Here is a 13,998-nt window from a genome sequence, read left to right on the forward strand (position 1 = left end):
TACACAGATAGTAGTTGAGACTTGAGAGGATTCCCCCCCAAGGCTAGCCCTAGGCTTAGGCCATGGCCTAAGGTCCCCTGACATAAAAAGGCCCCCAAATATTGGGCGGTAAGTTTTTTTTTTTTTTTTTTTTTTTTTTTTTTTTTTATTTTTAAATTAAAGAAAAAGTGTGAGTTAGGTGTATATTTTATCCCAATTTTTGGAAGACCTAATATATTAGAGTTAAGCTATTATATTACAAGTTTTATTATATAGGTTTGACAAATTGATATGTCACCAATGAAGTAATTTAATACTCATTTATTATTTTGTTGAAGTGCCACCTCACTGTTACATCACTATGTAAGTTTTTTATAGTAAAATTTGTATTAAGTTTAGCATTTTCTCCACACACACACACAAAACTGTGTATGAAAAATGCTAAAGCTAATACAAATTTTAGGAAAAAAAATTTATAACTAATGTGACAGGAATATAATTGGTGTTACTTAAATAATATAATAAAATGAATGTTTTAATAACTTTTCTTTTATTGATGATATGCCAATTTGTAAAACCTATATAGTAATTATCATTAGCTCACTTTGGGTGAATCATATTAATAAGCAAGAATTAATAATGAATTTGAAATTAAATAAAAATAAATAAATATTATTTAAGTGATATTTAGATGTAAAAAGACCCCTATAAAATTCTCACCTTAGGCCTCAAACAATCTTGGGCCGGCATTGATCCAGCCTCACATCAATACCTCTTTAGGCAAGGGAAGATAACCTGTGTAGGACAAAGCATTTTTGTCATTTATACACCAATAACAATTGAGAGGAAGCCCTTTTAGCAACGAGTTTTGGACTCTTCTTTTTGATAATCTAATAGTTATAACAGTAGGAATGGGGGGTTCAAACCTTTGTCTCCTCATAAAGGGGAACAAGAAGGAAATGCCACTAACTTATAAGGCTTTTGGCCACTCCCAAACAAGAACTTGGATCTAAAAGCCTTCCAATCCCAGTTTAACATATAACAAGGTAAAGGAAAACAAATCCACAACTGTGTTAACAAGCATAGTGTGTATGGGCGGCCAAAACAAATACAAATTACATTTTAAGCCACATTGTTTGTGGGTGGCTTCAAAATTCCAACAAAAAAATTTTAGATTAAAACCTATACTTCAAAAAAAAAAATAATAATAATAATAATAATGCATACATTTATGGTACCTAGTTAAGGAAAAAACATTTAAACAAAATCCCTTGAAAGTGGCCCTAAGATGGAGAATAAAAAGTCTTGAATCCAAGATATCATGGATCTTGTGAGGCTTTGGTAACCAGTAAACCAACCCCTTGGGATTCAGCATTTGTGTGTCTACATATTAATAATGTGGTAACAAAATCATATAAATAACAAAAGTTAGAAAGAAGTGGATTCGTGCAATCTTACCATTTTCTTTAGTTTAGGGAGTTAATTTTCCAAACTAAAACCAAAAGCGGTCACTTTTCAAGCAACTCAGAGTTGGAGCATCTAATCTCATTTTTCCCAGGATAATTCAAACAGGCATTAGGGAGAAGGAAAGGATCATGAATGGTGGTATCAAAACTTGAGCAAGTTGTGACTCTTTGGCCAAAATCACACACTAACAGGAGCATTATGGAGTGAGGATTATAAAGATTCTTAGTTCTTACTCATGCTTTTAATCACCTTTTTGTGTCGCATCATGTCATTCTTGATGTTTCACCAATATTTTCCCTACTACTGCACTTCTTTTCTGCAACCTCAAATAAGTGCAAATTAAGGCATCAATTAATATATCTGAGATAATTGGCCTAGATACCTTTGAAGCTAATTACTAAAAAAGAAGATAGATTACATATAAAAAGGAAGGAAAAGAAAGAAAGGTTTATTAATAAATAATAACAAAAAAAAAAGGAAGAAGAGGAAAAGCAGTAATGTGTAAGACCAAAACAAATAAGCGAGACCTAAATTAAAGAGCTTTTTCTTCCTGGGGTTTGGAAAATGTGCTTCTGAAATAGGGCTAGTAATAATCTAGTTCAAGCTGCTCTAGGATGTGTTTTGTGGCCCAAAGATATGAATAGTGGCCTTCTATGATTTCTGTTACATCAACCTGCAAAACCAATGGAGGAATCATCAGTATTGAATAAAGCAAAATATGAGCATGAATTACAATACTCAATGAGCAAGATAGGAAACAAAGTACGTACATTCTCAATCCCAGGTACATCAACAGGTTGAATACTAGCTAATCCTTGAGAAAGTAAACTGTACATGTAAAACCTCTTAGTTCTATATAAGTATTGAATTCAAAGATAGTGCTAATTAAAAGAGGTAGAGGAGGCAAATAGCAATGCGTCAGATGCAGTAATTCAGGGTATCACATAACTTGAAAATAATAATAATATGTCACCATTATAAATGGTGGGAGTTCCTCGTCTAACAATAAACCATAGGGTTTAAGAAATTCCTAGCAGATATATATTAATTATGTTGGCAATCCATTTCATATTACTAAGATTCAAGTACACTTTTGGGCCCTTAAAGTTTGGGGTTATTTTCATTTTAGCCCTTGTGTTCCAAAATTTTTATTTTAACTCTTCATATTTGATTCCGTTTTCATATTGGCCTACCATCCAATTCTGTTAGTAATCTGAACGTTAAGTACCAAATAAATGGTGTCCATTAAGCCACATCACCTCATATATTGTCAAGTATCACTAGATTATTAACAGAAATGGATAATATGGCCAATATGATAACAAAATCAAACATAAAGGGCCAAAATGAAAATTTTGAAATGTAAAGAGCCAAAATAAAAACAACCCTAGAATTTTAAGGGCCAAAAGTGTACTTTTGTCTATAATTAACAAATCATCTCCCAAGTAGTAATAACTAGGTGAGGCATAATTCATAATTTTATTGTAAAAACAATGGGCAGTATTTAAGATATCAAGGAACAAGGAAAATTTCTAGTTAAGGCCCAAGTCCAACCCTACTTGGTGTACAAGGAAAAAAAATCCTGGTCCAATCATACTTGGTGTGCAAGCAAAGAAATCATGATTCTACTCGTATTGCAAGTCTTTTAACTCTAATTAGTCTAGAACATCAATCTAGACCACATTTATTTTCGTCTTTCTATTTTCACAAGCAATATATAAGCATATGAAACAAGCACAATATTTTCTTCTCATGTTTGCTGATAATATAAGAGCTACTAAAATATCTTCCCTCACAAAAACAATATCCAAATTTACATGTGAATGACCTATATACCTTGCACGGAAAATAATGCCAAGTGTCCAGTCAATTGTGGAATAAGCATTCACAAATCTGCCAGCAACCATCTGCAAACCACTACCAGGCTCTAGTACAACGGACCACTACCAACCTCTTGAAAAAAAACAGCAGTATAGAAAAGCTTGTACAATGAACCAATCAAGAAATCACAAACATAGCCAACTACCTTTCTAGCCTCCTCCCAATTTTCATCTTTAATTGAAACTGGTGCTCCAAGAAGAACAACCCGTTCTACAAGTCCAGCTACAAAAATATAACAAAAAAGAACTTCACTCAAATAACAATCCCATCTATCAACAAATTTGAAACAACAATCCCATCTATCAACAAACATGAAGCAGAGTGAACACTACCGTTATCTCCTTCTGCATCAGCCAAACAATGGAGACATTTAAAAATTACTCGCGCCCCTAGTGACTCAGTGAGAAACCTATAAGTGTTACAGGCCTGGACCATGCATGGAGAAGGTATGGATGATACCAACAATCTCATAAATATATTTTTAAATTAACATGAAATTTTCCTACCCGTTTCCTTGCAATCCCTTCAACAACACCTTAGCAAGCAACTTCCCAGCTTTATCTAACCTAAACGAAAAGAAAGGAGAGGCTAGAATTAAATTGAGAGGGAAACCAGGATTCTCAGTAATCACTCATGCTCATTACTAATATTTCAAATTTGTGTTCCTGATAGTGAGAATGCTAAAATTTAAGAGACTGATTCAATGCACACATGCAAAGACGATGAAGAATGTTGTCGGATTTGAAGACTAACTAAAAAAACAATTGCCATATAATGTGCACTTCTCTGATAGCAAGTACGTTTAATTTTTTCCAGAATTACTAGGAGCATTTTGCAACTTGTGGATGACCCTATTCACACTGGATTGGGATGTCATGTGTAACGAATGTCGTCCAATTATATCACCCCCACCCCCCCACCCCCCAAAAAAAAAAATACTACTTGCATTTGGTTACTTGATGAAAAAATCAAGTACAGTCCAAAGCATCATGGTACAGTGGGAAAATCATCCCTTCTTGGAAGAAATAGGTATTCCAAATTCATTATTTTTGGCCAAGCAAACCAGTGTATCAGTGATATTCCTATGTTGTGCACATAAATGAAGGTCACCACTCAACACGTTGTTGCCTGTGTGTATAATATGCATATATTGAAACTCAAGACAACTTTCCTATATCTTCCATCTTGATAAGTAGGTCTTCCCTAGGCCAAAAAAAAAAAAAAAAAAAACAAAACAAAAGATAACTAACCTGTCCACAGTAATTGCCCATTCGCTGTCTATAAGATCAGATGCTGTGATTAATGTAGCAAAGCCAATGCCGCCACAAGTGTGCTTAGTATGGTCATGATGGCACCTTGTTTCATTAATTGCAATGCAGCTCCTGCAAAAGGAGAAAATGTTGTCGGTCATTAAAATGCAACCTATAGATTGTCATTAGTAGTGAGAGTTATAAGGTTCAGGAAAATACTTGAAGTAAGCCAATCCTGAATTGCAGTGCTCAATGCAATCAAATTCTTAGATTCCCACCAAAGAGCATACCTATATATTGCACTCCTTTTATATGAATTACTAAGAGTGCGTTTGGATTGGGCGTTTTCTGCCCAATCCTGCGTTTGCGTTTTTCCATTTTGCTTTTTTTTTTTTTTTTTTTTTTTTTTTTTTCACGCGTTTTGGGTGTTGCGGCTACTGTTCAATGAACAGTAGCCGCAAACTTTGACTTTTCAAAATTTTTTGGACCAATCACAGCACATCATGTACTGTTCACGGACCCACAAATTTCACTTTTCAACAACTTTTTCATTAAAAATGGGTCCCACGATACTATTCACACATTTAAAAATTATTTCGCTACAGTGTTTTTCAGTTTTCAGTTTCAGTTTTCAGTTTTCAGCTGTATCCAAACGGACCCTAAGTAGAAAGACATGAGGATCTGTTTTCTAGAAAATGGAAGTCTATAATGGAAAAACCACTTGTGAAGAACCAAAAGATCTTTTAAAAGTTAGATTAAGAATAAATTGATGATGCATCATATGAAACCATATAAAATCAATTGATCATAAGTGGCAAATCCTTGGTCATGAAACCAGAGGATATAAAATGGAAAGATCAGAGATTTTGACAGAAACCAAAGGTAAGAGACCAAGAAAAGGAGAAGTGGCTGGTTGGGGGGGGGGGGGGGTGCAAATACATATGAAACTGCCAGCCTACATCAAATTCTAGAAATACAAATTTCCAACCTTAGTAAAGAATACAGGTTTTATTTTTCAAATAATGTGGTAATAATGTGTTTCATACCTCTCCAAGTTATCATAATGACCCTCCCAAGGTCTTATAAAATCTTTTACATCAATAACTAGTCCTAAAACCAAAATTCCAACTGCTAGTTGCTGGGGGAAAAAGGTTGTGTTAATAATTGTGAGCAGTGAGCATAGACAACATTCAATACTCGAAAAAGTATTAGCTGTATCATCATTCCAATGAGGGACCTGCTTGAAATAGGCTTAAAACACTCTCCCCTTGGGGAAAAAAAATACAAATAACATGATAAAGGGACTCACACCTTGGTTATGATTTCCTCCAACTACTTTGAACTCAAATTCTTCAATGCATCCAATTCTTCTAGCCATTTTAGTCCCTAAAAAGCCAGCTCAAGCGGCTGTGATGCAAAAAGTATGAGTGGCTTTATCCTTGTACATTGTTTTTTCTCTTTCAATTTTAAGATATAAAAGCAATGCTTAAGGATGTTCCTAAACTTGCTTTTCAGCAGTTGCATACACATTATACTCCAGACAAAGCACTAGTTTAAGTTGTAGAATCCTTTGAAGTCTCTATCCTTAACTAACATAGTGCATAGATTGGTTTTGTATAGGGTTATGATTCTGCAAGATTGTATGCAAGCTTCACAACATCAAGATTAAGCCATTGCATAGATTACCACAGTTAAAAATATCAAGGCCCAAACTCGATTATAACTTTAATCTAGGTTTACTATATCTAATTCTACTTTGAGTGCAAGAAAAGTAAGCATAGTCTTACTTGGCATACAAGCTAAGTAATCCTAATTCTATTTGTATTTTAAGTATTGTTAGTCTCTAGGAAGTCTACTATATATACCCATCAATGAGCCATTTGCTATTGGCCTATAAGGCCAAACCATGTTGATTTCATACATTCTCTCTCTTTCTCTTTCTGCCATCTCTCTCTTCTTTATTTTCTTATTTATATTTTCCCACACTTCATCATGGTGTCAAAATTAGGTCTTGCCTTTTCTATTGTATTAATTAAAAGTTATATTTTATCTTTTCTAACAACCACTATTACCATGTAAATTGGTATTATTTAGGAATGTGACCCTTACCAGGCTGTTTGCAAACATCACAGAATCAAACTAAGTCCCTCTCTCTGTCTCTCATACATACACACACACATGCAAACACATACATTCGGTGGCAAATTTTTTGTAAACTGATAGTCTCAAAAAACGTGAATAGCTAGATTGGGCACTTTGTAATTTTCTTACTTCGTATTTTGGATCAGTTACAACAGCAGGTAAAACATTATACAAATAAACAAATGAAGATGGCATCCTATATAAGATTGTCATTAAATTTCTGATCACAACACATTTTCCGTTTAAATGGAAAAAGCCAAAAGCAAAAACTATCTAAAGAAGAAATTTGTTTCCTCTTATCCTATAGCACTTCATAGTTAATCACAAATTTTAGAAAAGAAATTCCATTTTACATACCTCCAAATGATGCAGCAATAGTAGTAGAACCAGCTACAGATCTTGTGGCACTTGCGGCAGTAGCAAATCCACTAGCTCTAATCGCAGGGACAACACTGCCCAATGTAGGAGCCAGAGCACCCAAACCCTGTGCAACAGCTAGGGCAGCTAGGCCTATGATAAAATAAAATAATGTAAATGATAAATAACAATTGCTCATATTAGCATAAATTTTTTGAAGAAATGATATCCATTCTAGTAAAACCAACAGCCCATACCACCAGTGATGGCCATCAAGGTTCCTCCAGTCAAAGCAGCAGCACCAATGATACTTCCCCGCCTCCATGTATCCCAAGAGCTCTCTGGGGTATCTGATTTTTTTTCCTCTGCTCCTTCATCTTTCTCAGAAGCCATTAGAGAGGAAGTAGCTATTATCTCCATGGCTTCCTGTTAAAGACCAAAGTTTTCATAAATGGCACATGGAAAAACTTCTGAAATCGAATGACTAATATTGTAGGTCAGCTCATAAGTAATCCAAAACATTATTAATGCACTCATGCACGCACATTCTTGTTTTTAGTATAAGAGGCTAGTTTGTCATGAAAGAGTAGAAACGACCTAGAAGTTTAACCAATTAAATGGAGGTTACAGTAAATAAATAGTTCAAGTAGACTAACCATTTTTATCCATTTGACACCAAGCCATGTTGCCAGCAACCTTAAAGCCACACGATGCCGAGCATCATAGCCCTTTCCTAATTGAGAACATCTCTTTTCATCTTCAGTATTCTTTGCAACACAAGCTGAAAGTAGCATGTAAAGAACTGTCACTTTCCTCTGATAGCTGATCAGTGTTCCCTCTTCCACAGGTTGCTCACAAGCTTCACCTATAGATTCATTAGAAGTTTTTTCTCCAGAAGAAGTCTAGGACCTTGTCTTCTGTGTGTTTTGATAAGGCTCTCCAGCCACATCAGAGATTGATTCTGTCTCAGAATTGGAATATTTCTCGCGGCACTTGATTTCATATTCACGACTCCCATTTTTTTCCTCATTGGAAGGTGGAAGGCTCTCCATACTAAGCACCATAGCATCAACAGCTTTTGTCAAAGCTAGTTCCTTATCAGATTTTTCTATAATTCATTCCACAATTATTTTTCAAAGTCGTTAAGAACTGAAGAGAATGATAGACAATCTCTTTTATTTGAACTTACTACTCACACAACTTATATCTATCACCAATCCCAATTTGTAGTTCAACAAGTTGTAGTCATGAAATAAGCTGTGCTACTTGACTTTTTGGAAAAATATACCGATATGTCCTCACAGCTCATACATACTAGTCCTACATTCCTAATAAGGTTACCCCCTGACACTCCCCTTCTTTTTCTTAGGTTCATGGGATTTGTGCAAAGAGGATTAGGCATATTATATATTTCTATTCAAAAAAGAGTTTTTTTTTTTTTTTTCCTTACAATATATGACTGAGAGAGAAATTGAAGCTAAGTCTTTTTTAATCAAGAGAATATGATAATGCAACTGACTTATAAGACTCCTAGCTATCACCACACCGATATCTCTATAATCATCTTTTTTTTAGATGTCCATTGTCAAGGACGGAGCTATCATTGGACTAGGAGGCAATCCCCACCCACCCCCCCACCCCCCAATTTTTTAAAATATTATTATATATGTATACTAATTTTAGCAATTTCGTTCTATAAAATTACATTTTGTTTTCCTTAAACAATATCATTTATTCTTTTTAAGCATAATGCTATATTCACAAACTTTAAAAAAAAAATTACAAACTATTTTGGTAACAAATTCTTATTGGTTCACATGATAGGTCTATCACTCACATCATTTTTTTTAATTTACCAGTAAACACTTATCATATTAGTAATTTATTAAATAAATAAATAAATAAAGCTTGTATCTCTATCATTTTCCTCATTTTAGTGACCATAAAAAAAAAATATATATATATATATATATATATAGATATATAGATCTAAAATGTAAAACAAAATATACAAGCCCAAAAAAAATAGCTCAACAACAAAAACAACCTTGCCCTTTAAAAAATTATAAGCAAAAATAATTTTGTTCTTATACACAAAAAATATATATATATATATATATATATATATATTTATTCAGCAACTAAGTTGTAGCAAAGTAAGAGATTGAAACTATAGCACACAGCCAACAATAAAGTCACCCCCCTAACTCAAAGTTCTGGTTCCGTCCCTATCCATTGTACAAGTCAGTCGTGCAATCAATTAGTTATTATTATTATTTATTTAAAAAAAAAAGGATTTAGTTGTTATTGTGGTTCCATTTTTATTTAATTATACAACAATATTGACTTTAGGTTTAATCTAAATCGTTAAAAGTATTTTAATAATTAAATTTGGGCCCAAAAAGTTAGGGGAAGATATGCAAAACCTCCTATGGTTCTTCCTTAAAACAAAGAACCTACTTAGGTTTTTTGTGTAACACTTAACCCATTTACAATATTATTTTATATAAGTAAGCAATTAATTGTGTAATACTAACTTCTTGGGGGGGTTTTTCGAATGCAACACCCCATCTCCACATGTATTGTTTTATGTGAATATACAACTCTAAATATGGACATGTCATTACACAAGCAAATCACCATTTATTTTCACAAATATTTAACGGTTTATACATAAAAGCAATATGAGACAAAGGTCAAGTGTTATATTCAAAACCTAGGTGTTTTACACGGAAACCACATGGGTTTTCTAAACTCCCCCCGCCCCCCCCAAAAAAAAAAAAAAAAAAAAAAAAAACAACTAGAGTGGGTAATAGTCTTTGGTGAACTTTTTAATTTATTTTCCATTTATTACCCTTTCTTCAATTAAAAAATAAAGACACATTTAACAACAGGAGTTCTCCTAACATATCATTGATTTCAAATCTATATCTATATAATAATATCTAAAAGTTAAAGTACATAATTTATTATTACCATGCTCTTGTTGAGCCACATCAGTGTAACATTTCGGTCTATTCAGTCCACTTTAGTGCATTTCATTTGTAAAATCTATTAGTAAATAACTAAATGAGTTAATTTAATTATTTGTCCAAATCTATTAGTACGTGAAGTTACTTAAGCTTTTTTTGAAATTAATATTAATCAAACAATAAGATCTTTTAAATAATGCATCTTTTGAATGTTTGGGTTTAAATTTTAAATAGTAAAAAGAACATTTAAATGATAACGTTTACTAACTAAAAAATTTACAAACTGACATGATTAGTTAGTTTCACATCAACAACATAATAAACAAATTCCTAATTATTTTGTAGTGATATAATATCTAAAAACTAAAGCGTAGCATTTATTATTACTACACTCTTTTTTAGTCATATTAGCATAGTATTTCAGTCCATTAAATATAATTCAGCTCAATCTGATCCGTTTGGTCCACTTCTGTCCAATTTAGTCCGTTCGGTCCAAACACTTAGGCTCATATGGTGCAGTCCGGTCTGTTCAGTCCAATGCATCTCAATTGAGTCCATTTGGTCCACTTGACTCCATTCAGTCCATTCAATTCAATTTGGTCCATTTGGTCTATTTCAGACTAAGTGGGCCTTAAATTTACTCTTTTTGTAGGTTTTCTTTTCAATTTTGAGTTCAAATTTTTATTTTTTAGAACTCAAATTTTTTGGGTTGAAAAGTATGAAATTTTATTCTATTTGGACCAAAATCTTTAGTTTTAGTTTAAAAATACAAACAAAATAGGCATTATAATTTAGAGATATGAGCTTTAAAATAGTAATAAAAATGATAATGTAAGGACTTGGTTTAGACTTCTAGCCCAACGGGTATATGGACTTAAGTCCAAAACAGCGTAAAATAATAAATTTGTAGAGAATGAGTTGGAAAACTAGGCTTTCGTGAATCAGATAACAGAAAAATAGGTTTTGATGCTAAAAAGAGAAAGATAATAGGAGTTTATTAAGAAATAACGTTCTCGGATTGGTCCGAGGACACTGATTCTTAAATATTTATTCTTAAAGCTTTGTAACAGATTTGTTTACAATTTTTCCTCCCCCTTTCCATGGAGGGCCTTTCACGTTATATAGCCCTCTTTGGACCATCTTGATCCTACACTTGTTGATCATCTGAGCCCTTACTTGAGTACCTGTCCCATCAGACACCTTCTTTGGTTTTTTGTGAGTAGCGTTCGCCAAGACAGCACTGTTCAGAGGTCTTCTCCACATAAATGCAGCCAGAAAAGTAGTTGTAATGCATTTAATGCAGTGGTAGCAACTTTCTTTAGATATTTCTAAGTTTCCTTCCTTCTTGCACGTTCATGAGACATATTCCTATCGTTGGAACTTCTTAGAGGGTTACCTTTGTTGTTGGAATACATGCTTGAATTGCATTCATCATGATTCGAGGAGAAGCACCTCCTCGGATCACCTTTCGTTCGTTCCTCACTTATAAGACTTTAACTAGGGACCCCTGATAACTACTTGCTCCTCCTCAGACAATTCAGCGTTCCCAAACAAAAGCCCAATGCCCAACATGTCATTCTGGGCCTTTATCCCTACAGATAATATTCAAAAGATTACCTTAAAATTCAAGTTTCAATAATATAGACATTATACTATTATTTGGAAAGAAAAAATATATTACAATTCTAAATGATTTAAATTTAATGTAACATGTTACATTTGTTTTATGGGATGAGAGATTATATTTAAAAAAAAAAATATTCTTGGACATGTTCAAATTAGTCAACTGATAATGGTATTTTTTTTACAAAAAAAAAAAGTCTTTTTGATAACATCTTATCCATTTATATAAAAAAATCATATTTAGAAGTGTGCATAGATCAAGTTGAATCAGAGTTGAGGTAATTCCAAACTAAAAAGATCATTGTGAGGAGAAATCTCCAAACCAACTCAACTTAGCTAGCTTGTAGGGGTATTGGGTTTGGTTGGGTAGTCAGGCTGTGCTTATCTAATCAATCATGATAAAAAAAATTAATTAAGTTTTCATTCAACCATTTAAAGTTATTATTCAATATAAATTATCAATATTTACACAATTGTATGGTTTTAAAAAATTGGTACAGTCAAAGAATCGAAAAAAACACCCAATTCCAAGTCAAGTTGGGTTAATTTGCGTGGGTTCATCGTATTGGTAAATTGAATGCATGCTCTTAAATTCCTAATCTAGTTCTCATCTTCCAACAGGATCAAAATTTTCTTTGAAATACAATCAATCGCCACACTCACCAGAAAGAATATAAAGTTGGAACGGACCAAGCATGACTTTGTAGACATAAAATATAACTAAGCCTAGAGTCTCCACATGACATGCATGAACAATATGCACGTTTATTCCCATCAAGAAAATCCATGGAGACAAAAAATAAAAATATAAAATCAAGCATACAAACAAACCCATTTTTTTAATAATAAAAAAGCCGCTAATATCTGAAATCCAAATCATCCCCAGGGACCACAACCCAAGATTCTTGGAATGGAAAGAAAAACAATACTCGTCATAATATTCTTCTGTAATACTATTTGAAGAACTCAACTACGAGAAATAGTTCAGAATTGGAGAGGTAGCAAGTAAATCAGGACCGTCGACAGTGAGCCTTGCACATATGTTGGCAATCATAAAAGCAAGGTCCACCACAGTGAAGTGGGCAATCCAATCTCATGCCTCTACACCTTCCTCGACCCATGCATTGGGCAAACTCTCCTAGCTTATATTCTTCCTTCTTGTTCATGCCTCCTCCTCCTCCTCCTCCTCCTCTTCCCTTTCTTTTACCATGTTTTGGTTGTCCTCCACAACCCCATTTATACCAACCACCCCCTCCACCCCCACCCCCCATCCCCATCCACCACCACCACCTCTTCCACCTCCACTCTCCCCCTCCCCCTCCCACCCATCCCCATCTATAACTACCGCCGCTGCCGCCTCCTCCTCCTCCCCAACCCCACCTCCACCTCCACCACCACCACCACCACCTCCACTTCCACCTCCACTTCCACCTCTTCTATAATATGCACCATTATATCTATTCTTCTTGTTGATTTCAACTTCATTGTAGGTTTTGTTCCTTCCTCCTGTATCTTCATTTCCTTGAAGAGCTAAAGAAGTAGTGTTGCTTTGAGAATTGGCCGTGCCATTTCCTATCTCATCACCTTTCATCCCAACAACACCAATGGCAATAAACAAGACAACCCATGTAAACCTCATTGTATGATTTTTATCCATACTTTGGACGACCAAATATGCAACTATGAAGTAACTGCCTTCGCCATATATAACAGCTTATATATATGTTAAGTGTAGTGGCATTGCCAGCTAGACATTTAGCCCGCTTAATCCAGAGATCACAAATATAAAACAAAGAGATGCCTTAGGTCTCACTTTGTCCCCACTTGTACAATTGCATTGATTAACTCAAGTTGCAACCAGCCAGAAGCCTCAAAAAAATTGCTCATTCTAAACTACTTGGGAGCACCGATCCTTGCCGACTAGCATGCGCACACACCCTTTTCTCTTTGTCTCAGCTGCTCTTACAAGTTTTCTTTGTCTCCAAGGGACCACCTAGTTCGTCTTAAGTATGGCTTAGAAAATTATTTGAGTAAACAATATGGTGAATCACATTGTTTTTATCAAAGAAGTTATATAATTGAAAAGTAGCATAAGTCGAATTGTTAAGACTTAAGACTTCTCTCTCATGTGAAACCCATTATGTGGTAATCACCTAAATTTTAAAGGCATCATGTGCCCTATAATGATAAAGATTTATAACAAAAGCCCTCCCATCTCGAAAAGAACTGACAATTTATCATTAATGATTCAATAGGCAATAGAATAATGTTGCAAATAACATGGCAACCGTTAACCCTGACCTTTTAAGAAGTCCCATAGTCTGTTA

At 34.1% G+C, this 13,998-nt stretch overlaps 1 long non-coding RNA gene across 1 annotated transcript; it reads right to left on the reverse strand.

Moving 5' to 3' along the window:
* Positions 1–1,752: 1,752 nt before the first annotated feature.
* Positions 1,753–3,564, reverse strand: LOC115974434. Its single transcript, XR_004087924.1, has 5 exons — positions 3,473–3,564; positions 3,283–3,353; positions 2,217–2,274; positions 1,974–2,119; positions 1,753–1,843 (listed from the first exon to the last, which is right to left on the reverse strand). It is a non-coding gene; the product is annotated as an uncharacterized LOC115974434 (long non-coding RNA).
* Between the last annotated feature and the right edge of the window lie 10,434 nt (positions 3,565–13,998).

The sequence above is a fragment of the Quercus lobata genome, chromosome 2 (assembly GCF_001633185.2).
Source record: "Quercus lobata isolate SW786 chromosome 2, ValleyOak3.0 Primary Assembly, whole genome shotgun sequence".
Classification (NCBI taxonomy): domain Eukaryota; kingdom Viridiplantae; phylum Streptophyta; class Magnoliopsida; order Fagales; family Fagaceae; genus Quercus; species Quercus lobata.